At 37.7% G+C, this 26,212-nt stretch overlaps 3 long non-coding RNA genes across 3 annotated transcripts; 2 read left to right on the forward strand and 1 right to left on the reverse strand.

Annotated features, from left to right (window-relative positions):
- On the reverse strand, positions 1 to 1,924 carry LOC131539584 (uncharacterized). The gene is made up of 3 exons (XR_009270924.1): positions 1,514 to 1,924; positions 462 to 521; positions 1 to 56 (listed from the first exon to the last, which is right to left on the reverse strand). It is a non-coding gene; the product is annotated as an uncharacterized LOC131539584 (long non-coding RNA).
- A 120-nt stretch (positions 1,925 to 2,044) lies between these two features.
- On the forward strand, positions 2,045 to 9,684 carry LOC131539576 (uncharacterized). The gene is made up of 5 exons (XR_009270913.1): positions 2,045 to 3,147; positions 4,069 to 4,193; positions 6,976 to 7,030; positions 7,524 to 7,662; positions 9,438 to 9,684. It is a non-coding gene; the product is annotated as an uncharacterized LOC131539576 (long non-coding RNA).
- Positions 9,685 to 13,125: 3,441 nt separating this feature from the next.
- LOC131539579 (uncharacterized) lies at positions 13,126 to 14,798 on the forward strand. The gene is made up of 3 exons (XR_009270917.1): positions 13,126 to 13,198; positions 14,476 to 14,545; positions 14,668 to 14,798. It is a non-coding gene; the product is annotated as an uncharacterized LOC131539579 (long non-coding RNA).
- The last annotated feature ends 11,414 nt before the right edge of the window (positions 14,799 to 26,212 follow it).

Genomic DNA, 26,212 nt, shown 5'->3' on the forward strand with positions numbered 1-26,212 from the left:
GGAGCAGCCATTTCTGTGCATGGATATTCTTCTTCCATCTTTCACCTACACTGACGCTAAAAAGAAGATTATGGGAAAAGCAGATTATTAATATTCATTAACTCATTACCATAGCTATTCTTAGAATTACTGATATCTTAAATAATATTTTAACTATTTTCACTAGTTGCATGGGCAATTTCTGATATCAACTGCCTTTGTTCATATCAATAATTACTTTGATACTCTTAAAAAAGCGAATTGCCGATATCAAGAATTCAATTAGTATGTTATGATGAATCTGGCAGATTCAGTAAATTTTATTTATATATTTATTTATTTTATTTTATTTTAATTTTTTTTTAAATTAACCCTTTTATGTCTTCATTAAGACATTACTATCATGCTGCATGATGTTTCTTTAGTTGATCTAAACCCAAATACTGAGAGGTATCTGACAGTCAGTCAAAATATATACTCACAAAGCCAAAGACGCTCTCGTGATGTGGCTCTGAAAAGAGCCTTTGGGGTGTATGTAGCTGCTGTAGACACCAACAAAAGAGAGAAAAAGAAGAGTGAATATGAGTGAGGTATGTCTTTACAAATTAAAATGTTTTCAGTTTCATCAGTGATTATTGATTAATTAGCATGTTATGATGAATCTGGCAAATCAGAGACGCAGGATGCTAGTTTTTATTTATTTATGTGTGTATATGTATGTATGTATTTATTTATTTATTTGGTCACACTTTATATTAGGTGGCCTTAACTACTATGTACTTACATCAAAAAATAAGTACAATGTACTTATTGTGTTCATATTGTATTGCAAAACACTTCTGCTGCTATTGAGGTGGGATACGGGTAAGGTTAGGGACAGGTTTGGTGGTATGGGTAGGTTTAACAGTGGGTTAAGGTGTAAGGGATGGGTCAACAGTGTAATTACTGAAATTAATTACAGATGTAATTACATATAGATATTTTTAAAAATATAAGTACAATGTAAAAACATGTATGTACACAATAAGTGCATTGTACCAAATGATTAATTTAAATGTAAGTACATAGTAGTTAAGGCCACCTAATATAAAGTGGGACCGATCTAAACCCAAATACTGAGAGGTATCTGACAGTCAGTCAAAATATATACTCACAAAGCCAAAGACACTCTCGTGATGTGGCTCTGAAAAGAGCCTTTGGGGTGTATGTAGCTGCTGTAGACACAAGCAAAAGAGAGAAAAAGAAGAATGAATATGAGTGAGGTATGTCTACAAATTCAAATGTTTTCAGTTTTATCAGTGATTATTGATTAATTAGCATGTTATGATGAATCTGACAAATCAGAGACGCAGGATGCTATTTATTAATTTATTTATGTGTGTATATGTATGTATGTATGTATGTATTTATTTATTTGATTTATTCCTTTAATGTCTTCATTAAGACATTCCTAACATGCTGCATGATGTTTCTTTAGTTGATCTAAACCCAAATACTGAGAGGTATCTGACAGTCAGCCAAAATATATACTCACAAAGGCAAAGACGCTCTCGTGATGTGGCTCTGAAAAGAGCCTTTGGGGTGTATGTAGCTGCTGTAGACACCAACAAAAGAGAGAAAAAGAAGAGTGAATATGAGTGAGGTATGTGAGGTTTCATCAGTGAGTATTGATTAATTAGCATGTTATGATGAATCTGGCAAATCAGAGACGCAGGATGCTATTTATTTATTTATGTATGTATGTATGATTTACTATTTTCACTTACAACAATCAGACGGCAATCGACACTGAAAAAAGAGATAAGAGAATAATTATTTTCATGATAGTCTAAATAGATAATGAATTCCCATAGTTTATAAAGGCTCTGATGAATATGTATAATATCATCTGATAATGCAAGATGAGAAGAAGAATGCAGAGACCTTACAGCCCACTAACAAATAAGCCACAGTAAGATGCATTTTCATTCTTGAGAATCACAACAAACAACAACAATAATAATAACAACAATTATTATTATTATGTTTTTTACAAAATGAGGGATGACAGATTTCATCTATACAGGTGTAAAGGTTTATGAGTCTCTCTATAGGTGCACGCGCCATCATGTGAGAGAGAGATAGAGCTCTCGCGCTCACAGTCAAACCTGTGACAAGGCACTACTATCCATACAAATATGAATAATGAAGATATTATTAAGAATAATTGTATAATTTATCTCTTTTTAAGTAACGTTAACATGACAGATGACTCGCAAACGAAAGAGCGTCTCTCAAACGGACCGGATTGGCTCCATTGGCAATGACGTCACACTGATGTAACGGCATTTAACGATGTTTTTTTTTTTTGAGCGGACTTTATACAAAAAGACGGAAAATCGTTGTCTATGTGAGATGTTATACATTTACCGGAAAAGACAGTCCAACTTTTATTACAATTTAATGGGTTTCATGAGTGAAAACGCCTGCTATTTATTTTAGCAGTTATTCCCATCAGAAAAACTAACTGTTCCCGCTCAGGACTATTTGTTATTATAATTACTCATAATTAAATTGTATTTCTTTCTTTATAGTTTTAAATGTCATTTACTTTTGTTGTCGGCCCATACTTTTAAAAAGTAATTTAACTAAATCGGTTAAGTAAAGAGTAATTCACCTCAGAAAAACGCACTGCTGGGGATGTCACTCGAAGGGGAGTCAGGTGTGCGCGAGGTGAGCACAGACCCGGCTTATATATGCCCCGCTGCCCGGTTCGCGGGCTTGGCACGCGACTAAGAATTTAAATATTGAGAGAAAAGTTTTTTTTTTTTTTTTTTTTTTAATGTATGTACAATTATATAATGACACACTGCGTTAACTTGGTATTAAACGTCAAAAACATAGGGTTTTCAAATAGTGTGGTGTTTGTGTTTTCATACTATATTCAAAGCAATGGTGTTACCAAAAATATAAGTCATATCTATTTTTTTTTTTTTTTACTAACGTTGCTTTCTTTGTCTCCCAGTTTGAGTCCCTCTTTGTTAAATATAGTTGAGCAACCCCATAGGTGGCGATGTACGCACGCGAGTCGCCAATGAGCCAATGAGCCAATGGATGAAGAAGAGCCAGCCACGCATTTAGCCACGCGATCTCTTCACTCACTGTGTATGGTACTTTAATGGGTGAGAGGTAAGCATAGTATGATAGGTGGAAATGTATGGTTTTATGATAGTATGTTTGTCATTGGTGGGATTGTTGTAACATTTTTAAAAGTGAACTAATTTTAAACCGTTTTACTCGACCATATGTTGTAGCTCCGCGTTTTGCAACCAACCGCGGTGCGTCGCCTATCTTAAGTAAGCAACAGAGATAACATTTGCTCCCAAATCAACTCCAATACACATAAATGCATAGCAAAATTCTTAATTTAAATAATATATTTGTTTTATAAAATTTTAGAAATTTAAATGCATGCAATACTATAAATCCATTAAATTCCAAACCCATGTGACCTAAAGGCATCAAAGCATGTACAAATTAAGAAAGTTATTCACTAAGCCTTGTGCAATATAGAGAATATTATTCAGAATAATAATAATATTTATTGCATTTTGCTGTGAAAGGGACATTTTCTTGAATATTTCTTAATGAAGACATTAAAGGGATAATTCTTTAAAAAAATAAAAACTAGCATCCTGCATTTCTGATTTGCCAGATTCATCATAGTATGCAAATTAATAAATAAATAAAAACTAGAATCCTACATCATAACATGCTAATAATTTCTATATTACCTGTGGCTCAGTGGTAGAGCATTGCGGTAGCTGTGCAAAAGGTTGTGGGTTCAATTCCCAGGGAACGCGCATACTGATAAGAAAAAAAAGTATAGCCTGAATAATGGTTTTGGACAAAAGCGTCTACTAAATGCGTAAATGTAATAAATAAAAAGATACTGTTGGCTCTTAAAAAAGCCTTTTTGTGTGATAATGTCATATAGTTATAATTTGCTTTGATTTATAGGGATTAAACTACTTTGACTAGTGACTTTACCATTTGTTTTAATAATGTTTATTTACAGTGTAATTTATTCTGTTTACCTGACTCATGCAGAATTCTGTCCTGATGTTTGGCTGTGGTCCCTCCATCATCCACTCTTCAGCAGCTGGTCTTTGTATGGAGGCCACCATGATCTATACGGATCTAATTGTCTCATCTCCCACAAACTCCACTTTCAGGTATGTTTTTTCTTTGTTTTTATTTTTTCAACAACATTGACTGCATTTTTGCATGCCAAAACCTAGGGCTGCATGATATTGAAGAAAAATGCATTATGCGATTGCAATAACTTGTAAAATAATTCGATATGCAAGTGTGTAAAGTACACTTAAATTATATGTAGGTATATTTAAAATCTGAAAACTCTATAACTCGTGTTAATGTTTCACATTCTTTTTGTGAGAAGAAAGCATGCCCACAACTTCTGAACAGCTGTGCTTACTGTAGCATTACATAAAAAGTGCCATTTTAACGAGTGTAAACCAGGGGGTTTAGGGTTTCACGGAGGCCCAAATTAGGTTTATTTAACAGCAGAAACTAATCAAATGTAAAAATTAAACACTGCTTAGTCTTCACTATATGAATTAAATACACACTGATTCTCATTAAAGCTACAAAATATATTCAGTCATGAGCAGTGAGAGATTTTCTCTTTGTCATATCATATTAAGCACACAGAAGGAAACAGGTTTATTTAGTTGCTGTAACTTTAAGTGCTTCAATATTTTGTTACACGCACACTTTCTGAACTGTTTGGTCCACTTAACCGACGTAACTGACTGTGTTTATGTGAATACTCACCAAGACAGGAATTTTGACCATTTTGGGTAGGACTGCACAATATATCAAAATTTCAAATGTACATATTGCAATATGCCTATTGCAACAGCTTGCATGACTTTAATACTTCAAAAGATTAAAAAAAGTCCAAAAAAGATTTAGGTCGACACATACAGCAGAGAGTAGACTGGACACACGACTGTTACATGCGTGTGACATGCTTAATGTTATTAATACAGTAAGCGAAGTAATCACATGCACAGAAAGCCACCTCTGATTAAAAAGTTAAGAAAGAGAGCCCACGTGTAACTATATTTTGGATCCGTGCAGCTCTTAAAATAACAGCAGTCTGTTAAACCTGCTTCTGTCTGTGCTTAATGTTAATGAATAAAAGACAGAGAAAATCATTCACTGTCTATGACTGAATGTCTTGTAGCTTTAATAAGAATCAGTGGTCTGTGTGGGTCCTAATGCCCGGTATAGTGACGGGGACACTATACTTTCAAAAAGCGCTGTCTTTCGGATGAGACGTTAAAACCAAGGTCCTGACTCTCTGTGGTCATTAAAAATCCTGTGACACTCATCGTAAAGAGTAGGGGTGTAACCCCGATGTCCTGGCCAGATTCCCTCCACTGGCTCTTGTCAATCATGGCTTCCCAATAATCCTCATCCACTTGATTAGCTCTATCTCTCTCTCCTCTCCACCTGAAGCTGGTGTGTGGTGAGCGCACTGGCGCCGTTGTCCTGTGGCTGCCGTAACATCATCCAAGTGGATGCTGCACACTGGTGGTGGTTGAGGAGTGAACATGTAACGTGAAATTACAGAAGAAAACCTGGATTTACAACCATTCACTTTTATCTTATGTTAACAGTAGTAGCCTAGTTTGCATACCTGAAAAATAATGTCTGTCGTTTAACATTTTTTATATCATAAATTGTTAGCAAATATTACTGAATTGTCTCGTCATGTTTAGCTGCTTACATTTCACCTCAGCTCGCATTCAAGTGCCGTGCAGTTTAGCTCTGTGAACGGTAAATCCCACCTTCTACACTTTGATTGGCTATTTCAAACATTTTGACATTGATGAGCGCTTTTGAGCCGCTGCATTGAACTGGAGCACAAAATTAAATTAATTAGAATGTTTGACTCAAGTGGGCTGCTCGGCCGATATATATATATATAAATCTGACCGCCCACATTAAAGAAAATGGTCCGGCCCTCTGACATTTGCCAGAATTGCCAAATGGCCAATCCGCCTGCCCACATGATTGTAAAGCGCTTTGGGTGTACAGCAATACACAATAAAGCACTATATAAATGCATCATTCATTCATTCAGTGTGCATTTAATTCATACAGTGAAGACTAAGCAGTGGGTTTTTTTCACATTTGATTATTCAGTTTGTGTTGATAAACCTAATATAGGCCTACCTGAAACCTTAAACCCCCACTTTGCAGTAATTTCAAAATGACAGTAACTTTTTGTTATGCTACAGTAAAACACTACTTTTCACTTTCAGAACATGCAAGGATGCTTTCTTTTCAAATTAGAATGTGAAACATGTATATTGGTTATAATTTGAAAAATTTTAAATATAATTTAACTTTATAGTACACTCCTTAAAGGGGTCATAAACTGAGAAACCAAAATTCCATATAAGACATATAAGAGGCCATTGTACTATAAAACATCCTGTAAGTTTAAGAACTTAAAACTGTCTTGTTAGTCTAAAAACTGTTTATATTTTTATTTATTTTAATTTGGTGCTTTGTTCACTTAATTTTACCGCAGATTTGTTTACAAACAAGGCACAATTCGACACAGATTGAAACTAAGAGACGATGCTGTCTTTTTTTTAAGCTTTTCTGAAGCTTATTTTTTGCAATAATCCAAAAGGCTATAGAGTCATTCTGTGTCAACTCAACCAGAGGTCCCTGCCTCAATTTTTTACATTTACATTTACATTTTTTCTGAAGAGAGATAAATTTAAGTTTATTTATTGAATAATCCACATTTTTGTAGGGGGGTGAAAATGGCAATTTTCACGTAATATTTGGAGCCAAATTACAGGAGGGTAAAAATGACTTTAGAAAGATAGCTGCATCTTTATATTATTTTTACACAGAAATTGTATGTATTAGTAAAATCTGTTGATTTTAGCAATTTTTGTTCCATTATAGGCCAACAGTGACCCTATCGAAGCTGGGCTCTTAATACCGTGATGCAAACCAAAATGTGAGTAATTTGAACCATTACACCCCTAGTACATATGTAAATATATAAATATTTTTGCTTCAGCTCAAAACTGAAGTCCCGATGTAATAATCAAGATGCAAAAGATTGGGTTGCACGAATAATCAAAATAAAACTGAAGTCGTGATGTGGTGTATATAATTAAATATCGCTGCATGTTTCAGAATGAATCTCAAAACTGTGATCATCTACACACATCTAGCTTATGATACAGTGTTTTCTGTACTACATAAGCTTTACCTCTTTAAGTGCTGTATTAACTTCAGTTCAGATATGTATTCTCATCCATGAATTGTTTTTAAATTGCTCTAACATGTTAATAGCTTTAAGTAGTCCTGTGCTGCATTGAATATATTTACATACCACTATAAAAACAATACAGCAATAAAATATTGAGTAGACACTCTTATTGTCACCACAATATATATTTTCATACCACCCAACCCTAAAATAACTTTGTGTCAATCTTTATCAGGGTCCGGAGACAACTAGGGGGTGTCGACAAACTTCCAATGAGGACCATTAGACCACTTGAGAAGAATTACCTCACATGACCAAGCTCTCATCACAACCCCTGGGTGCAGCAGCTGTGGAAATTACGGGCCAAACTTTGGGTGAGGACCTTTCTCCCACTTTCCTCCACCAAACCTCTTCCTACATGTAAACAGTTTTATAGCGCACTGTTGTCTATATTTGAATGGTTATTTTTTTTTTAGGCTGTAACCATTGATTATTTTAAAAATCAAATAATGTTTTAGATTAATTGGATTAAATGACACATTTTCTATAAACTTATTTTATAATTCTAAATTATAAAATAAAGTTTGTCCAGAGTTGAAAAGCAGAAGACAGTTTAACCCAATTAATTATAAAAGTAAAGAAAAACAAAAGGACAAACTGTTATGACTCATAGGTAGGCTATGTTTACACTGTCACTGTTTGGGAGTAACATAGAGACTCACATCTGTAAGTAAATGCAGATGTTTTCTACACACAACTGCTTACAATAGTGTTTCGGATGCTGTCTGTATGCACAAGTAACTGAAGTCCAGCAGTATTATTACCTCTAATTATAGCAATAGTGAGTAAAGAGTTATCAAAGATGGCGACAGCCATACTACTAAAAATCTTAAGACAACTGGCACAACAAGAGTCCAGACAAGGCATGACTTCATCTGTTAAATCTGAACCAGCAGCATCTTTTATAACTGGAGTAGATGGGATTGAGTCAAACACAGAGCACAAAACTTGAAAGGAGCAGAGAAAGTGCTTCAATAAACAAATATTATTTGTGGTTTGCCCCGTCAGACGCTTCAACAGATGCGTGTGGACTTGAGTCATGTTTCTCCAGTGAATAACTTACATTTGATGGTTGTGTCCTTGTCTAATTTGGAAATAATTGAAGCAAATAGGAGCATAATAATTCTGACTAAAATTGACATTTTTCTAAAATATTTACTTTAAATGTAGGTTTAATATTCTGTTTAGTACCCATACATGTAATTACTTCAGTTGTTACATGTAAAACAATTGCTTAGCAGCTATGTTCATTTACTATATTCAGAATATACGTGTATATACATGTGAATATGTGTTTCCCATACCGGTTAACCAGCCTGTGTTTTGTTTTTAGCATTTTAAATAAGTTTTGTTTTTTGTGAATGTGTAGCACAGCCTACGAAAATACATTCACTATATTTGTTTTCTTTAACTTCAGTTTTCATGTTATTTGGAGGACAAAATTGGGCAAGATATAGGGGCCCACTGAAATTCTTAATCTTTAATTTTTAAGCAGGATTTGCTGATTGCTCATTACAGGATTAAGTCCCTTATACCTGCATTAGTCTAGCAGTTGTAACAATCCTTCTTTAATGGTCGCATAACATTTTTTATTCAGTTATGATGAGCTAAATGTGAAAGCCAAAATCTGTCAGCAACTTCTACAAATTATTTCTGCTTTCTGCTTGTCTCAGATCATTTTAGCACGCATGCACAGGGCAGCTTTGGGTTTGTTGCTCTGTGCGGTTTAATGTATAGTAGTTGGATTGTTGTTCAGTTTTATTCATTACTGTCAGCTTTCATAGCAATACTGTTAAATGAGCAATTATCACTATCAAACCATCAAACATGGACCTTAAAGGGATGGCTCACCCAAAAACTTTATTCAAATAAATGAATATTGTGACAATCATGTTAATCAGTCTGATTTCAGTGGCACAGCTTAGTGTAGTATCTAATACAGAGGTTGTTGATAGTATTGTGTGCATGTTGCTGCATTGTACATGGTGTTCACTGCCTGATATTGTATTATTGTTTACACCTTCAGTAACTTGTACATTGTTTCCTTATAAAATGCTCTAACATCTTTTCTATTTCTTTTCTCCACCAGACACACTAGGAATGACATACTGGTTCATCCTAAGATGCACAGATCTACCTCTAGCCCACCATCAATCCCACACTCAACTTGCAACGAAGTTTCATTAAGTGCAGTCTATAACCCGTGTCTGCCATGCACGGTCTGCACCTTGTTTTATTGCAGATGTTATGGATTATTCTATTAGAGCTCTTTATATTCTTTATTTGAGACTGTTATTATGTAGAGACTGTTATGTTGTGAATAAAGTCAACTCAACTCGATGCTTTCAGCAGTTAATACATTAAAGTGTGTCCTTAATGTTTTATTATTTAAAGATTTAAAGATATTATTTAAAGTTTATTACAGGCTCAGTGAATTTTCTTTCACTAGAATAAGTGTACTGCAAACTGTCATAATCAAGTCTGGGGTTTGTCAGTATCATTAATTTTGTGAGGCATTAAATCAAATAGACATTTGTATAGTGTTTCATCCAAAGGCTTCTTCCTCATTCATCAAGGGTTTTCTTTGCCTTTGTCACCTTTAACATTATTTGGAACAAAATATGAATATGTACACTATATTTCAATGCATGGAATGTAGTCAAAGAATCACCTGACACAAACCGTTCACCTTCATACAGACCATGGTATAAATTAAGGTGTTACTCAAATTTTCAAGCTTGTAATGTTAACAATTGAAATTCTAAGCAGCAGTCAAGCGTGGCATAAGAAGGGTTTAATTTATGCTTTCTGCAAGATGACATACAAGGAATGTAAACCAGTAAAGTAGGTAAAATTACAGTTTGCTTGAAACGAGGGTCACTTCAAATAAGAAACGGCTGGCATTTTTCTGCATGTATTTTTGTCTACAGAGGATCAAACAAACAGATTTAAAGGCTGGTTGTGCGTGGTGGGTTTCAAAGAGTGTTCCTGTGTGTGTGTGTGTGTGTGTGTGTGTGTTTGTTGTTGTATTTGTGTTTTATTAAAGTGTCTTCGGACGCGAGTGGTGCGATGCACGCAACAATAATCACTATCACCTGGATGCAGCGCGACTCGACAAATCTCCCGTCAGTAAAATGGCGTAAAATCTATTTCTGGCGAAATCATGCAACAACGGTTGCAAAAACCAGGGTTCTACTGATTCGTCTGCTTGCTCCGATCCGGCGCTGCGTGCATGGCAGCAGGTACTTTCAAATGCTGAAGATTCATCGTATAGACGTCGTATAGAGGTAAAGACGACGACTCATTAACAACAAAAAACGTTCGATCGAATGCGATGTTTATCAGATGCTACGATCTTTCACAGACGTCTCCGCGACGTACCTGTGCTATCTGGGTCGTGGTCTCATAGGCTACTTTGACAAATAATATTTAATAAACAATACAGTGCATCCCGCACCTAAACAGGTGGCGTGGTTGAATCTGCCGGTGGGGGCGGAACCACAAATCCGTGAGTTTACAAACCCGTGGGAACTGATTGCGAAAGCGTGCGCACGGATTATTAATTTGTGGGTACGGATTCAAAAACCGAGGGTACGGTTTACAAAATCTGAGCGCACGGATTGGAAATTCGGGTACGGTTTATTAATCCGTGGGCACGATTTGTTAAACCGAGGGAACAGTTTTAAGAATTCGTGAGTACGGTTTATAAACTGAGGGAACGGATTGCAAAACCGTCGGCACGGATTTTTATTATTTTTTTCTCCTACAGGTGACTTCCCGGGCTCCGTAATACGTGAATGTTAAAGCAAGCTAGACGTTTTGAACTGAATCAGTTACATCAACTTAAATACATATTTACTATCTTTTAGCTGTATAATACGTCCCTTTTGGTAGAAACAAAAGAACCGTTTTCTATCCGCCCCACGAGCAGCAGCAGCAGCAGCAGCGCGCTTCACTTTCATCCACATTGACAATTTGAAGCTGTTTAAAAAACAGAAGAAGAAACTTCAGATGATGCACGTGTCTGTGGATGCACGGCCCATGTCCATGTGAGTCACAGAAACACCACACAAATAAGGCACGGATAATGGCTTCAAAACGAATAACGGATTTATCCGAAATCCGAATAACAGAAAAAAATATTCGGCAGACACAATCACGTGTTTGCTGGAACAGCGCTACATTAGTGAGGTCATGTGATTGTCTGCCGATTTTTTTTTTTTTTTCTTTTATTCGGATAAATCCGTTATCATGGTGATCATGGCGTTTGTCTAACGAATGTGGTCTCGTCCTCAGCATTAAACTATCCGCGCGTTCCTTTTTTGATTGCTGCCTGTCAGTGCCGGTGTCCTGACATTTTATCCTACCCGTCAGATTTTCCTACCAGGGCTTACTGCGCATGCGCACATCAATATTGCGTCTTTTTTTTCCTCACGCTGAACAACAATATTTAATGTATCCGCATTACTGTATGGGTAGGTTTAGGGTTGGGGTAGGTGTAGACATTAATAAAACAATCTAATAGGTAGAAAAAAATATTTATTGTTGGTTTCCGGTTGCTGTATCCCTTCTAGCCACAACTGCGAATATTACACACATAATTACTGTATTTGCATTACTGTAAGGTTTAGGGTTGTGGTATGTGTAGACATTAATAAATCATAATTTGACAAGTAGCATTTTTCATTGTCGAATTGTACTACCTGCTGTTTTAATGGGAGGTAGCAAAATCTGACAGGGTAGCGCAAATCGACAGAACACCGGTGGTCTTTCGATTTTTCCTACCTTGTCAGATTTTCCTACCGTAGCGCAAAATTATAGCTATGTCTGTCGATCCATCCTACCTCATCGAAAAATCCTACTGCGGGTTTCTGCTTCGCTCCTGTCACACCTTATTAAAATAAACAGGATGATTTTACAGCGCAAAATACCTTATTAAAATACACCGGATGAATTTACAGCGCAAAATACCTTATTAAAATAAACGGGTAGGATGATTTTACAGCCCAAAATACCTCATCAGATTGTCCTACCGCTATAAAATACACAGGTAGGATGATTTTACAGCACAAAATACCTTATTCAAATAAACAGGTATGATGATTTTACAGCGCAAAATACCTTATTAAAATACACAGGATGAATTTACAGCGCAAAATACCTTATTAAAATAAACAGGTAGGATGATTTTACAGCCCAAAATACCTCATCAGATTGTCCTACCGCTATAAAATACACAGGTAGGATGATTTTACAGCACAAAATACCTTATTCAAATAAACCGGTATGATGATTTTACAGCGCAAAATACCTTATTAAAATACACTGGAGCCTGCACTGGACACTGGTCACGGACTGGAGCAACGTGATCTCACAGAATTCCGTGTAATGTTCACGGACTTAATTAACCTCCGAGTCTGTGGTGGCATCACGGAATCGCCGAAAATTCCGTGATGGGCTCACAGAAAAAAATTCCGTGATGGGCTCACAGAAGTGATACCAATGCAAGTCAGTGACAGGCATCAGCCGTCCTCCACACTGTAAAAAATTGTTGTAGTTTCTACAGCAAAATTTTACAGAATTTTACTGTTTAAACATTTTACAAGATGTAGCTGCAATTCGCAATGCATTATGGGTCAAATAAGGTTTTACAGTTGTTAACAGTATATTTCCATGTCAACTGTAATTAATTTACAAGAAGCAGGTGTTGTCACTGTAGCTCCTGCTTTTTACACTACTTTACTGTAGTGTGGCATTATGGGATTGCGCGCGCATCATTCAAATCTGAAATCCAGCGACTGGAGCAGTGCCAGAACGATTGAAGATTAGAGGCTTTATTCATAATTCCTGGTAAATTCACTTAATTTTACTTAAGAAATATATCCTTTTAACTATGACAAAAAATAAATATATCCTTTTATATTTATTTAAGTTAATGTATAAGCGATATCATGTGCAATAGCCTGCTATCACGACATTTAGACCAAGTGGCCATGGTAACTTATGTGCAGTAAACTGGAAATTGCTATTATAGCATAATTAGGCTGAATGCTGCATTTTTCTCATTTTGGTAGATTCATTTTCTTATTGAGAGCATTTAAAGTAGTGTTTACCCAACTTTTAACCTAATGCCCAGTGTGAACGATTGTCATAGTAACGTTCTACTATCTGTCATAAGCAAAATATGTGAGATTTGATTTGTTTATATGTTTTCAACTGTCCCATATTGACATGACATCTTACTATAATTAGAAACTACATGTAAATGAGAAATTGTGTCTATTGCCACTGTAGTTGTACTCGACATTAAAGCTTGTCCGGGACAATTTTGTAGTGAAAGACATATTTAACGTTACATGCCCGATTGGACAAGATAGCCTGATTAAAACTTGATTGAAAAAAAAATAACTATGGAAGCATCGAAATGCAAGACTGATTCTGATTTTATTACATTCAACATAAAAACAAATAACCTTAACAGCACACATAAACTCACGGAAGAAACATGAGGTAAATGTTCAAGCTGTTGAGTTTATTTATAACATCTAATGTTATGTTAATATTATTAAGTAGCATAACAAGTGATCTGTTGCTGATTATCACGATTGCAAATGTTACATAGTTCAATAAACAATTAGTTAACATTAAGTTACTTACTTTTTATACACAATATTGACTGTTGTTCTATTTCACCATCGAAAATAGTTCCAAACAAAGATCAAAGCAAAACTCAGCGGTGTTTTTACTGAATGAATCAGCATTCTGAACGAATCGGTTCAATGAATGACTCAACTGACTCAGTCATTAAGTTATTTGCTGCCACCTAATGGTGGTTTAGTTTCACGTTTAAAAAGTATCATTGCATTTTTACAACATTTCTTATTTGTAATTTCAAAAATTAATGTAAAACATTAATGTCATAACACAGTTGTAATTTTGCATTATAAATTATTTAATTTGATTGGTGGTACAGTTCTACAATGTATTGTTATAATTGAATTTATTAATCAAATGTAAAAGTTTATTTTAAAATATATGCATTTTTGGGTGTTCATTTTGGTCTCATTTATGTAAATGCATGTTTTTTTTTTTTTAAATCACAAGATAATTTTCATTATTTCTTGTAGGTGCAAAGAATAGCAGCTGATGTGGAGAAATGTTTGATGCTTCAAGACTCTCTGAAGCTGATTATATTAGGTAATGTATTAATTCTTATTAATTCTGTTGTAAATAATTTGATAAACTTGCATTTTAGATTACATTTTATATTTAAATGCTGTATTGTAAGTTACATTATTGCTTCTATTTATTCATTTCAGGTGCACCCAGTGGCTTTTGACTAGGCCTATTCGAGGGTCACATGGTTGTGAATTCATACCTCAACTTTGCGGCTGGATTTTCAGTCTTATTACAACTTCAGCCTGGCATCCCGGGAGCAGGCGTCTTTTGCACACTTTAATTAATTTCAAAGGTAACATGTTTTACTTGAGTAATTTCATTTGTGAAAAAGGTTACTTATTTAGTTTAAGTACTGGTAAATGCTGATTGTATTGTATAAGTGGCATTTTTACATTTATTTTATTGAGCTAGTTTCGTTCAATACTGAACTTTATTCTAAAGCTTCTGCTTGTTTTATGTGCAGATGTTTTGTTGGAAACACAACACTTACTGGATACAAGACGGATACATAGAGGCAAAACAAGTGGAAAGGTCTCAGAGAAGAGGGACAACCCTCATGTGTGCTCATCTCAGAAAGTTGATGGACTTTCAGTATGTATTTATTAAATTGTCTTTGCAGGAATATTCTAAATTTAATATAACATAAGCTCAAACAACAGAATTTGTGGTATAATGTTGATTCCAGCATTTTATTTTAATCCTTTAACCAAAATTATACAAATTCTGTTGATTGACCTTAATTTCTTTATAGAAAGTAAATGTTCTACTCAGAATATGGCATATTTTTTTATATAACAGTTAGTTGTAGTTATTTTGTGATGCTATGTTATTTTTATGATAAGATTTTAACTGTTGAAAGACTGACATTTTTATTTTTACCAGTAAAAGCCTTGCAATGTCTTTCTGCCAGTTTTAATAAATATTTATTTGCAACATCTTTGACTTGGTTTATATTCATTTGTAAATGTATTAAGATAGTTCTCATGATAATTCATTTAAATCAGTATTTTACAGTTTACTGTTAAAATTATTCTTTGCAGCATTTTCATTGTTAAATTATTACAACATCATCTTGGATTTAGGGGTATTTACAGGATTTTATTGGCAACTTTTGTTGCCAGGTAAATACTGTACTTTCGTGAGATTACAAAATATTGCTGTAATATAAACTACAAGTTTAATTCAATGTTACTGTAAAAAATACTACAAATTACTGTATTTCACATACAGCAATAAACTGTGATTTGCTTTGCAGTATTATACTGTAATCCATTTTACAGCAATTAACATCATTTTTACAAGATTTTATTGGCAACTTTTTTGCCAGTAACATCCTGTAAATTCTACAGTACATTTTTTACAGTGCACGCACGGAAACCCTTAGCATCAATATGCCGACGCGATACTGGGACATTTATCGTCATTATTGTTCAGAACTGGGTAGGTTTAGGGTAGGGGTGGGGTCAGGTACTCCAGTGAAAGTATAACTGCATCGGAGTCACTCTTTTTACGTTGAACCAGTGAATCCGTGCATGGACCACGGCTGATGCCTTCTGTGAGCCCATCACGGAATTTTCGGCGATTCCGGTATGCCACCACAGATTCGGAGGTTAATTAAGTCCGTGAACATTACACGGAATTCTGTGAGATCAGGTTGACTGGAGCCTGCACTGGACACTGGTCATGGACTGGAGCCTGCACTGGACACTGTCATGTAAGAGAACAGTGGTGAGTACAAAGGGGCAAATCCAACTTGACTTACTTCATTTACGAATTCTCTTCCCTGATCTGAGAGAATTCTCTGGGGACAGCCATGTCTATAAATTAGGGAACAGAAATGTCTCCCAACTTCAGCTGATGTCTTTGCCTTTAAAGGAAAGGCCTCAACCCACTTTGAGAAGTAGTCTGTAGCTGTTAGGATATACTGAAAGCCTTCTGCAGTTTCCGGTAATGGCCCAGTTAAATCAATTCCAACAAGCTCCCAAACTGCAGAAACCTATAAAATGCAAAGTAGGTTGAGTCTGTCTTTGTATGCATGTATGTGTGTGTATGTGTATGTGTTATTATAATGTTACTAGGTCAAATACATTTAGGTGTCTGCATCAAAAGAAATTTACAAAAAAGTGATCTTATATACATAGAAAACACATTAAATGAATGTAAAGTGTCAACTTTAATATTTTTAAATATGTTTTGGGAAAATAAAATGTCAAAATGTGGGTGAAATAATGTTCCATTGTTATTCAGTGTAACTTTCATATTTATGGAGAAAAAAATGAAACATACTTATTCTGACCTGTAAATATATCATAGAATAAAATATATCAAAGAATAAGTGACCATACTAAATTGTATTGTGTTTTAATGATTAAAAACTTCTTGCTGATAAATGGGAAAAACCTAGGATAATGTCAAAGTTTAAAAATGTACAATTGCAAGAAATTACTCTTTTAATGTCATTAAATTATTCTTTTTAAATATGCATGGCAAGATATAAACTATTGTTGCACTGAATGACATTTTATTCTGTCTTCTGTAGATCATGGTAAAATGTGTATTTATTTTTAATAATAAATAATTTATTTAAAATGTATGATAGAAAAAAATAAAATGTTATTATTTGTTATACGTATAAGTTATATAATTAAAAAAAAAAAAAAAACACTGTCTATTGTAATATACCTGTACATACAATTGTCAATTTGAATATTGTTATTCCCTGTTAACTTATTCTATCTTTATTCTTTTATTATCTGTGTTTTTGTTCTGTCACTGTCATTCTGTTGCATTGTGGAATCTTGTGTCACGAAAACAAATTCCTTGTATGTATAAACATACCAGGCAATAAAGCTCAGTCTGATTCAATAATTTATTTTATTTTATCCATTTAATTTAACAGGACACATTATAATGTATTCGCAAAATACGTGTTTTGATGCTTGAAAACCAGCCCTTTTTTTTTTCTTTGACCCTATACTGCACTTATTTACCTCAATGCACTGTAAGGTCTGCACAGCAGTCAAAGGCTTTCCTACTTTTTGACAGATCACATTCCAGTACCTATCAGAAAGAAATGTATACTTACAAACATACATACATATTGAAAAGAAGTTATCAGGTGTCAGGTAGCTAGCTTGAAGCCAGTGGGGCTGTCGGTAAGAACAGGTCCAGTCTAGTCAAACCAGGTATAGGAAAGTTTATTGTACATCCAAGGAGGTTTTGTGCATCTAGATGGGTGGGTGTGCGTGTGGTTTCTATAAAGGGAATAGATACATTTTAGTTTACCAATAAAGTGTGCCAAATCAGGTACAAGGCAACCACAATGGTACATCAACTGCTCTTTAGATAAAGTACATGCCTAAACAGAAACTAGAGCAATCATGAAAATAAACATTAAGCCAAACTTAAGTTATACAAAATATTCAAGCATCAAACAAAGGCACTTACATGGTCAATTACGCACATGCAGGAAAAACACAGAAAGGAGTAAAACTCAGTCCTCTGCACTGTGTAAACACATGCAACAAAAAGGGCAAGCAGGGAGCTGAACAGGCTAAGAGGGGTGTGACACTGCATTGAGGGTGCAGATGCAGTGGTTCTCAATTCCAGTCCTTGCTCTGCACATTTGCATGTCTCCTTACTTAACACACCTGATTGAGATCATCAGCTCGTTAGAGAGAGATCATGAACTGAACTAACGAGCTGATTATCTCAATCAGGTGTGTTAAGTAAGGGAGACATGCAAATGTGCAGAGCAGGGGCCCCCAGGACTGGAATTGAGAACCACTGGATTAGAGACACAAAACTTCTTAACAGCCGCCCCCAAATTTGTAATGCAAATTTGACAATTTACGGGGATCAGGTAAGGCTGGGAGAGCAACAAGGTGGGCAACGGGCCTCGTGTACGCCCTGTCCTTGACTTAGACATCAGCAACCCTACAACGGCCATCCTTACTGGGATGGAGGGAAATCACTTTGCCCACTGACCACTGAGATCGGGGAAGTTGAGGATCAAGAATCAGGACAACAGTATTCGGTTGCAGGTTAGGATTGTCAGTGCGCCACTTCTGTCTGCACTGAAGAGAGGGGAGGTAATTTCTGAGGAAATGAGCCCAGAAATGATCAGACAGGATTTGACTATGACGCCATTGACGGCGACTGTACAGCTCAGAGTCTGGATATGTTACGAGAGGAAGGGAAGCATCATGCCGCCCCATTAGCAGCAAGTTAGGGGTAACAGGGTCAGGATCAGCGATGTCAGATGACACATAGCCTAAGGGCTTGGAATTTAGAACGCCTTCGATTTCAATCATGACTGTGCGTAGTACCTCTTCGTTGACAGTTTGAGCACCAAGGGTGGTCTCCAAGGCAGTTTTGATGGAGCGTATTTCACGCTCCCAGGTTCCACCGAAGTGGGGTGCATGTGGAGGATTGAATTTGAAAGAAATCTTCTGCTTGGCTAGAGCTGCCTGAAGGTCAGGAGTTAAGGATTGGTAGGCTTCCAGTAGCTCTTTATTGCCCCCAATGAAATTGGTACCCCTGTCAGAGAGCAGCTCAAATGGTTTACCCTTGCGAGCAATAAAACGCCTGAGTGCCATCAAGAAGGAATCCGTATTCATGTGACTGAGTAGATCAAGGTGCACGCACCTAGTAGTCAGGCATTTAAAAATTCCCACCTTTTTTCAGCTCGTCTGCCAGTCTTCACTGTATAGGGCCCAAAACAATCCATCCCAGTCGAGTAGAATGGAGGTTTGCTAAGGCGAAGGCAGGCTGGAGGAAGATCTGCCATACGGGGAATAATTGGACGGGCCCGGAACTGTTGGCACTTAGGGCACCTATGTTGATGTTTTCGGATCACCTCACGACCTCTCAGGATCCAAAACCTTCTCCTTAATTCAGCAAAAAGCCTTTCTGCCCCAGGATGGTGTAGGTGGTCATCATAATCCTTAACTATAAGTTTTGTGATAGGATGTGCAGAGTCCAGGACAACCGGATGAATGGTATCAGGGAGTAGATCACTCTGACGTAACCTTCCACCTACCCGAATTAGCCCTAGTGCTGGATCTAATTGTGGGGCAAGGGAGAGTAAACGGCTTGAAGGTAGAAGGGGCTTTTGGATTTGAAGGCCGGCCAAATCATCCCTGAATGAATCCATCTGGGCTTGTTTTAGGATTGTGGTCTCTGCATCACGGTAGTTTTCTGCTGATGGAGGATTCGCCGCCCCATGAAGGGAGGTAGCCATGCATTCCAGGAGGTCTTGGAAGGTGGCAAATTGACTGGGGTCAGGGATGGAGGGGTGTGGATGGAGGGATACAGCACCACAGAAATAGGTTTGCGCAGCTCTACAGGGTCATCAGAATGATCTATGTTAGGGTTACTGGGCCACAGTTCAAGGGGTTGGAGCAGGAAAGCAGGTCCTTGGTTCCACCTGCAGGGTCTGCCAAGATCAGACAGCAGCTTTCCTCTGGTTAAGTCATCCGCCGGATTGTTCTGTGAATCCACATAATGCCATACCCGGCCTTTAGTGAGTTCCTGAATCTCAGCTACCCTGGTTCCGACAAAGACCTTGTAGCGGCAAGAATCAGAGAGAAGCCAATAGAGAACAGTCATAGAATCAGTCCACAGGGTAATCGCTCTGATATGGAGGGTGAGCTCTGTTTGGAGGAGACTAGATAGCCGAGCACCTATGAGAGCTGCACATAATTCAAGTCGTGGAATGGATAGCTGTTTTTTGGGAGCAACGCGAGATCTCGCCATGAGGAAGGTCACATTCATCTGTTGATGATCTTCTGTACGCATATAAGCAACTGCTCCATAGGACTGCTCTGACGCATCACAGAAAATGTGAAGGTCATGTGTAGCTGTCCAGGAAGCAACTGTGAATGCAGACATTGATTTCGGTAGGAGAAGGAACAATCAAACACAATGCGATCCTTACTGTTGTGATGCACAATGTGGTGGGGTATATACCAGGATTCAGGGACATTCTTTACTTCAGATGAGGACAACCTCTTGACATATCCAGCATCTATTAGTTTCTGGATCTCTCTGTTATAGATCTCCGCTTGTTGCGGGTTTTGAAGGAGTCGCCTTTCACAGTTGCGAAGACGGGACATAACTGCCTCCTTTGGGGCCTTCAGAGGGGGCCAGGGTTCTACACGAAGGAGAGGTGCGGCATATCGTAGGATGCCATCAACAGGTGTTCTGATGGTTTGGGTCTCTAGCTGGTGCATTGCCTCTTGATCCGGTTTAGATCGAACCACTGCTTTCATGTTTCTGAGGAAGTGCATCCAGCTGCCACAGCTTCTGAACATGGTGGTAGATGTCATCAGGTGGGCATTTAAAGGAAATATAATGAAACTGAGTGGAGGAAGAGTTGGGGAGATCCCTCGCAGGACCCTGCAGCGTCCAGCCGAGTTGGGTTTTAATTCCAACAGGGGCTCCCGCGGGGCCCAATTCCACTGGTTGTGTTGGGGGGTAATCAGGTGTGTTTGATCGGCCCCTAAGAGGAGTAGGGGTTTGACTTTATTAAGTTGTTTCAGAGGAAGCTGACGGAGGTGAGGGTAGCGTCACTGGAGAGATTTCACAGGGTGAGAATGTTCGGACAAGGATAACTGGTCAGCAGTGAAAGCCTGACTGATGATATAAGACTTAGTTGGATGCGCTTTAGGAATGAGGGTGAAGGACACTGTAGCTCCATTAAGAGTCTGAACATCCTGTCTCACGGTTCTCAGGTTTAGGCTCTCAGATTTTCCTCGTAACTGAAGTTTTTGGGCAGAAGAGTGCAGGAGAATTGTTCTTTCAGAACCATCATCCAGTAAGGCATAAGTGTCCAAGGACTTGTCTCCATTTTGCAGGGTCACTTCCACTACCTTCAGTAGCACTTTATTGCAATCACTTGGATGGTCGAGATATAAATTCTGCACTTGCCTCTGGTTAATGGTGCATAGGATGTGTAGGTGTTTCCCGTTGCATTGGCTGCAGCGTCCCTTCAGGTCACATTGGGCTGCAAAGTGATCTCGTGCACGTCGCCAACAGCGTCTCTCTTCCTGGATCCAGTTAGTTCTCTGGTCTTCGGAGAGCTGGAGGAAACCACCACATTTACTGACATGTTTGGTAGAGTCGCAATAGGCACACACTGGAAAGCCTTCAGATGAGGCATTGGGAAGAGGCTGTCGAACCTTAAGTGGGACAACTCGGGCTTTAGCGGAGGTCACATGAGAGGCAGTTTTAGCACCATGTAGTATGGTTGTACCTTTTAATGGGTGAGGGGGAGGAGGCCTCAGGCGGATTGGCTGTGGTGCTCTTTCCCTTCTGGGCTGACAACGGGCTTCTTGTTGTAGCCAGTTGGAAAAATCTAGGAGGTTATAGGAAAGGGGACCTGATCTACTCAAACATCTCTTAAACTGGCAAAACTGCTCATGGGGAAGCTTCTCTAGAAGCCGCTCAACATGCGAACCACAGGTAAGTTCAGCGAGACCTTCAGAGCCCATAGACTGAAGGAGGCCCACTAATGCCTGAACTCTAAGGGAAAATTGGTCCAGGCCTCTACCATCGCCTATGCGGATAGCAGGCATCTCCATTATAGCTCGGAGGTCCTTCAAAGCAAGTTGTCTAGGTTGACCATAACGCTCATCTAGGGCCCGTATAGCTTGAGTACACGGATCTGGGGCATAAAAATAAGCCAATGCAAGTCTTCTCGCTTGGTCTACCTTCAGATGATCCAATAAGATGTGGTATTTATACTGCTCTGACTCTCCAGGATCTAACAAATTAGATAGGGCCATCTTTAACATCAAGTACTGGCTTTCATCCTCCCTAGTGAAATCAGGGAAAGAAGGACCTTCTACCCTCCTGTAACTTGACTGCAGGAGGCCAGTAGAAGGAACTAACTGACTTAAAGTAGGAGCAGATCTCAGGTAGGGAGGCTGCACATTGCTTGCTGGCTGAGCAGAGCAAGCCATAATACCAGGCAAAGATTGACTTGGCAGAGTATAAACTGGGTACATGGAGTTATACGGGGCTGGGACCTGAGATGTGACCACCGGCAACTGACCTTGACTAGGGGGATGCGGGAGTTGCAAGGGGCTGTGGCACAGGCTGGGTAAGAAGGGTACGGCTTACAGGAGTAGGAAGTTGCTGCTGAAGTTGAAGAGGAGAGGGACTGCTCTTAAGCATACACTGCTGGATTAATCTACCCTGATTTCTTACTTCCTCTATCAGTTGTTGTAAGTGTGCAGTCTGAGCATCAGGAACAGGAGCTATTGGAGAAGCATATGGGTGTTCAGCATCAGGGGTAAGTGCTCTCTCAGATGGGACAGGTGAATGAGAACATGGAGAATGTGGAATATCCTCCTGAGTGCCTCCCTCCATAGGCAGTTCTGACTCTTCTGAGTCATCCTCAGACTCCTCCTTTCTACAGGGTTGATAATGAGGACCAGTACCAGGCATATCTGCAGAATGAAGAGGTTGTTGTATTTCTGCTGTAGGTAGTGGCTGCTGACGATATTGCAGGATGAAATCATCATAACGTGCAGGGAGCTGAGCTTGGTGCCGTGGGCGCTCATGCGGAGACAATGAGGGCAGGGAGTGACTAGACATATCCACCGATCATCAATGAGCTCCGGCTCGAAGGACCATGAAAAGAAGTTATCAGATGTCAGGTAGCTAGCTTGAAGCCAGTGGGGCTGTCGGTAAGAACAGGTCCAGTCTAGTCAAACCAGGTATAGGAAAGTTTATTGTACATCCAAGGAGGTTTTGTGCATCTAGATGGGTGGGTGTGCGTGTGGTTTCTATAAAGGGAATAGATACATTTTAGTTTACCAATAAAGTGTGCCAAATCAGGTACAAGGCAACCACAATGGTACATCAACTGCTCTTTAGATAAATAAAGTACATGCCTAAACAGAAACTAGAGCAATCATGAAAATAAACATTAAGCCAAACTTAAGTTATACAAAATATTCAAGCATCAAACAAAGGCACTTACATGGTCAATTATGCACACGCAGGAAAAAACACAGAAAGGAGTAAAACTCAATCCTCTGCACTGTGTAAACACATGCAACAAAAAGGGCAAGCTGTGGACACAGGTGCAGCTAATAAAGTCTGAGAGATAGCTCTAATTGGCTTGAGTTTGGGTGGGTGGAGCTTGGGGCTAACAGGGAGCTGAACAGGCTAAGAGGGGTGTGACACTGCATTGAGGGTGCAGATTAGAGACACAAAAACTTCTTAACACATATGCTGACACATAAACTAAAATAACTACATAAAATAACACATACCCAATTTTCTATGTCAACACACATGCCATACCAGTAAAATCTGGCACAGATGGCAGCATGTGTTTTACCAATCCCTGTGTGCCCACCAATTGGAGAGGAATGCAATTCTTCAAAGATCATCCTAGCTTCCTCTTTAGTTTTGATCACTCTTCTACTTCCATAAAAAAGTTCTCCATCTACATTAAAGTGAAACATGACTGAAGTACACTAAAAGGGCGTTTGGTATTGTTTGGCATTGTTTGGCATTGTTGGAAATGAAAGATCAAGATAGCAATAAACATAATTGAAATTTTAATTCAAAATAACTACCCTTTAGGTTGAATTTGAGTGCATATCTACGAAGGTTCTGCCTTCTGGACTTGTCATACTCTGATGGGTACGCTCCCACTGACAGGAGCTTATACAGTGATTCCCACTTATCTTCCATACCTTAAAAAAAAAAACTTTTCAATGAAAATTGCTAACAAAGATGCTAGCTGGCTACGTAATGTGACATTAAACAGTTCTCGTTACTGCTAGCTGTCTAGGTATAATAAAAATAACAGAAATAGTCAAAAACTTACCTTACATTAAGAAATCCATGCGCGAGTAGTACAAAATTATGGGCGTGTTGTTCAGCGTGACAAAAATGATGCAATATCGATGTGCGCATGCGCAGTAAGCCCTGGTAGGAAAATCTGACGGGTAGGATAAAATGTCAGGACACCGGCAAAGCAGTGTTGCCAGATATTGCTACGAAAAACAAACACAACCAATCTCCTGACAAATGCACCAAAATAAGTTTAAATCTTGTATTTTGCAGGTCTCTCAGAAATCAGAGCTTTGTCTGGAGTTATATCAACTCGACAAAAATATCCTAAAAACGGTCCTAACTTGAAACCTTTTCGAAATCCAACTGTAAAAACGCATTACATTAGCCCTTTTCGTGAATGGCATTACATTTAATTATACAGAATGAAAAAAAGCGATGTTTGATTAAGGCTTTTGGAGGGTCCAAATGATTTGTTGCCCTCTGTTGATATAAAAAAAAAAAAAACTCGTAAATGATCACAGACTCCCGCAACACATGATCTAAGTTACTTTTATTGTCATTCTGCTATGATAGGCTACTGAACACTTTCTTTCCATTTCAATTTTTTCTTTCTTTTTTTCTTCTCCTGCTCTTATTTAAGATTGTGGATGCTTGTCTCTTGTCAAATTTGTACACAAAGTTTCACTGGAAAGTAAGAAGAATACAGTTATTTTTCTTTTTTGATAAAGTTTTAAATAGAAGATATTTACAAAGTTATAATTTTAATAAAAAAGAATACTTCCTTGTTATACAAGGCATATTTGTTAAATGAAAACTAGGAATCGAACAGATTTGCATTTAAAATGGTATTTTCATGTAATTTGATGAACTTCCTGTTTAAGCCACGCCCACTTCCGGATCTATCCGAATACATATACAGATACAAATAATTTTGAGATTGTCACAGATACAGATACAGATACAAATAATGGCTCCGTTGCACACCCCTATTTCAGAGTAGTTATACTAGCTTGCGACCAAGTAGATAAACAATAAGTGATATGAGAAATAATCATGGAATACACACATATCAAAGACGTATATGCCTCAGACGGCATATAAGCATGAATAAATCTAAAGTTTGACTGATTAAATCTGATCTGGTTACAGACCTTTTTAACCTAAGCCTTAAATGAAAGTCTGGACTCAATCAGAACACCGAGGTACTTAAATTCAGATGTCATACTAAATAATTTTCTCATTCCTCTTTATTTAACGTGTGAGATACCACGTGATACTATCATAATCAGACTTTTTCTCAATCTAAAATACACAGAGATTAAATTATTATTTATTTGTTCAAATGTACAATTTTAGTATGTTGCTACACTGTTCTGGAAGTATGACTGTACAATACAAGATGGTTTAGCAGAAATGTACAGTAACACACTGACTCTCTCTGCTGGTCACAAGGTGAACAACATGATCATCTCTAAATGAAAATTATGGTTTTATGTTGTAATTTTACACTTTTCCTATTGAGTTTATGTCATGCTGACATATGTATACACTAATACACAGTGTTTTGGACATTCACAGTTACTTATCAGTGCTTTTATCTAGTCTCTGCAGGTGTTGGCCTTTGATGATGTAAATAAACTAGAGTTTCCTGTCTCTATGTGTGTGTGTGTGTGTGATGTGTATGTGTGTGTGTGTGTGCGTGTGTGTGTGTGTGTGTGTGTGTGTGTGTGTGAGTGTGTGTGTGCGTGCGTGCGTGTGTGTGTGTGTGTGCGTGTGTGTGTACAGTACATCCCCTCAGTGAAGAGGAGGAGTTCATCAGCACTGACAGTTTTGATATATATGCAGAAAATCATAAAAGCGTCCTCTGAT

The sequence above is a fragment of the Onychostoma macrolepis genome, chromosome 04 (genome assembly GCF_012432095.1).
Source record: "Onychostoma macrolepis isolate SWU-2019 chromosome 04, ASM1243209v1, whole genome shotgun sequence".
NCBI lineage: Eukaryota > Metazoa > Chordata > Actinopteri > Cypriniformes > Cyprinidae > Onychostoma > Onychostoma macrolepis.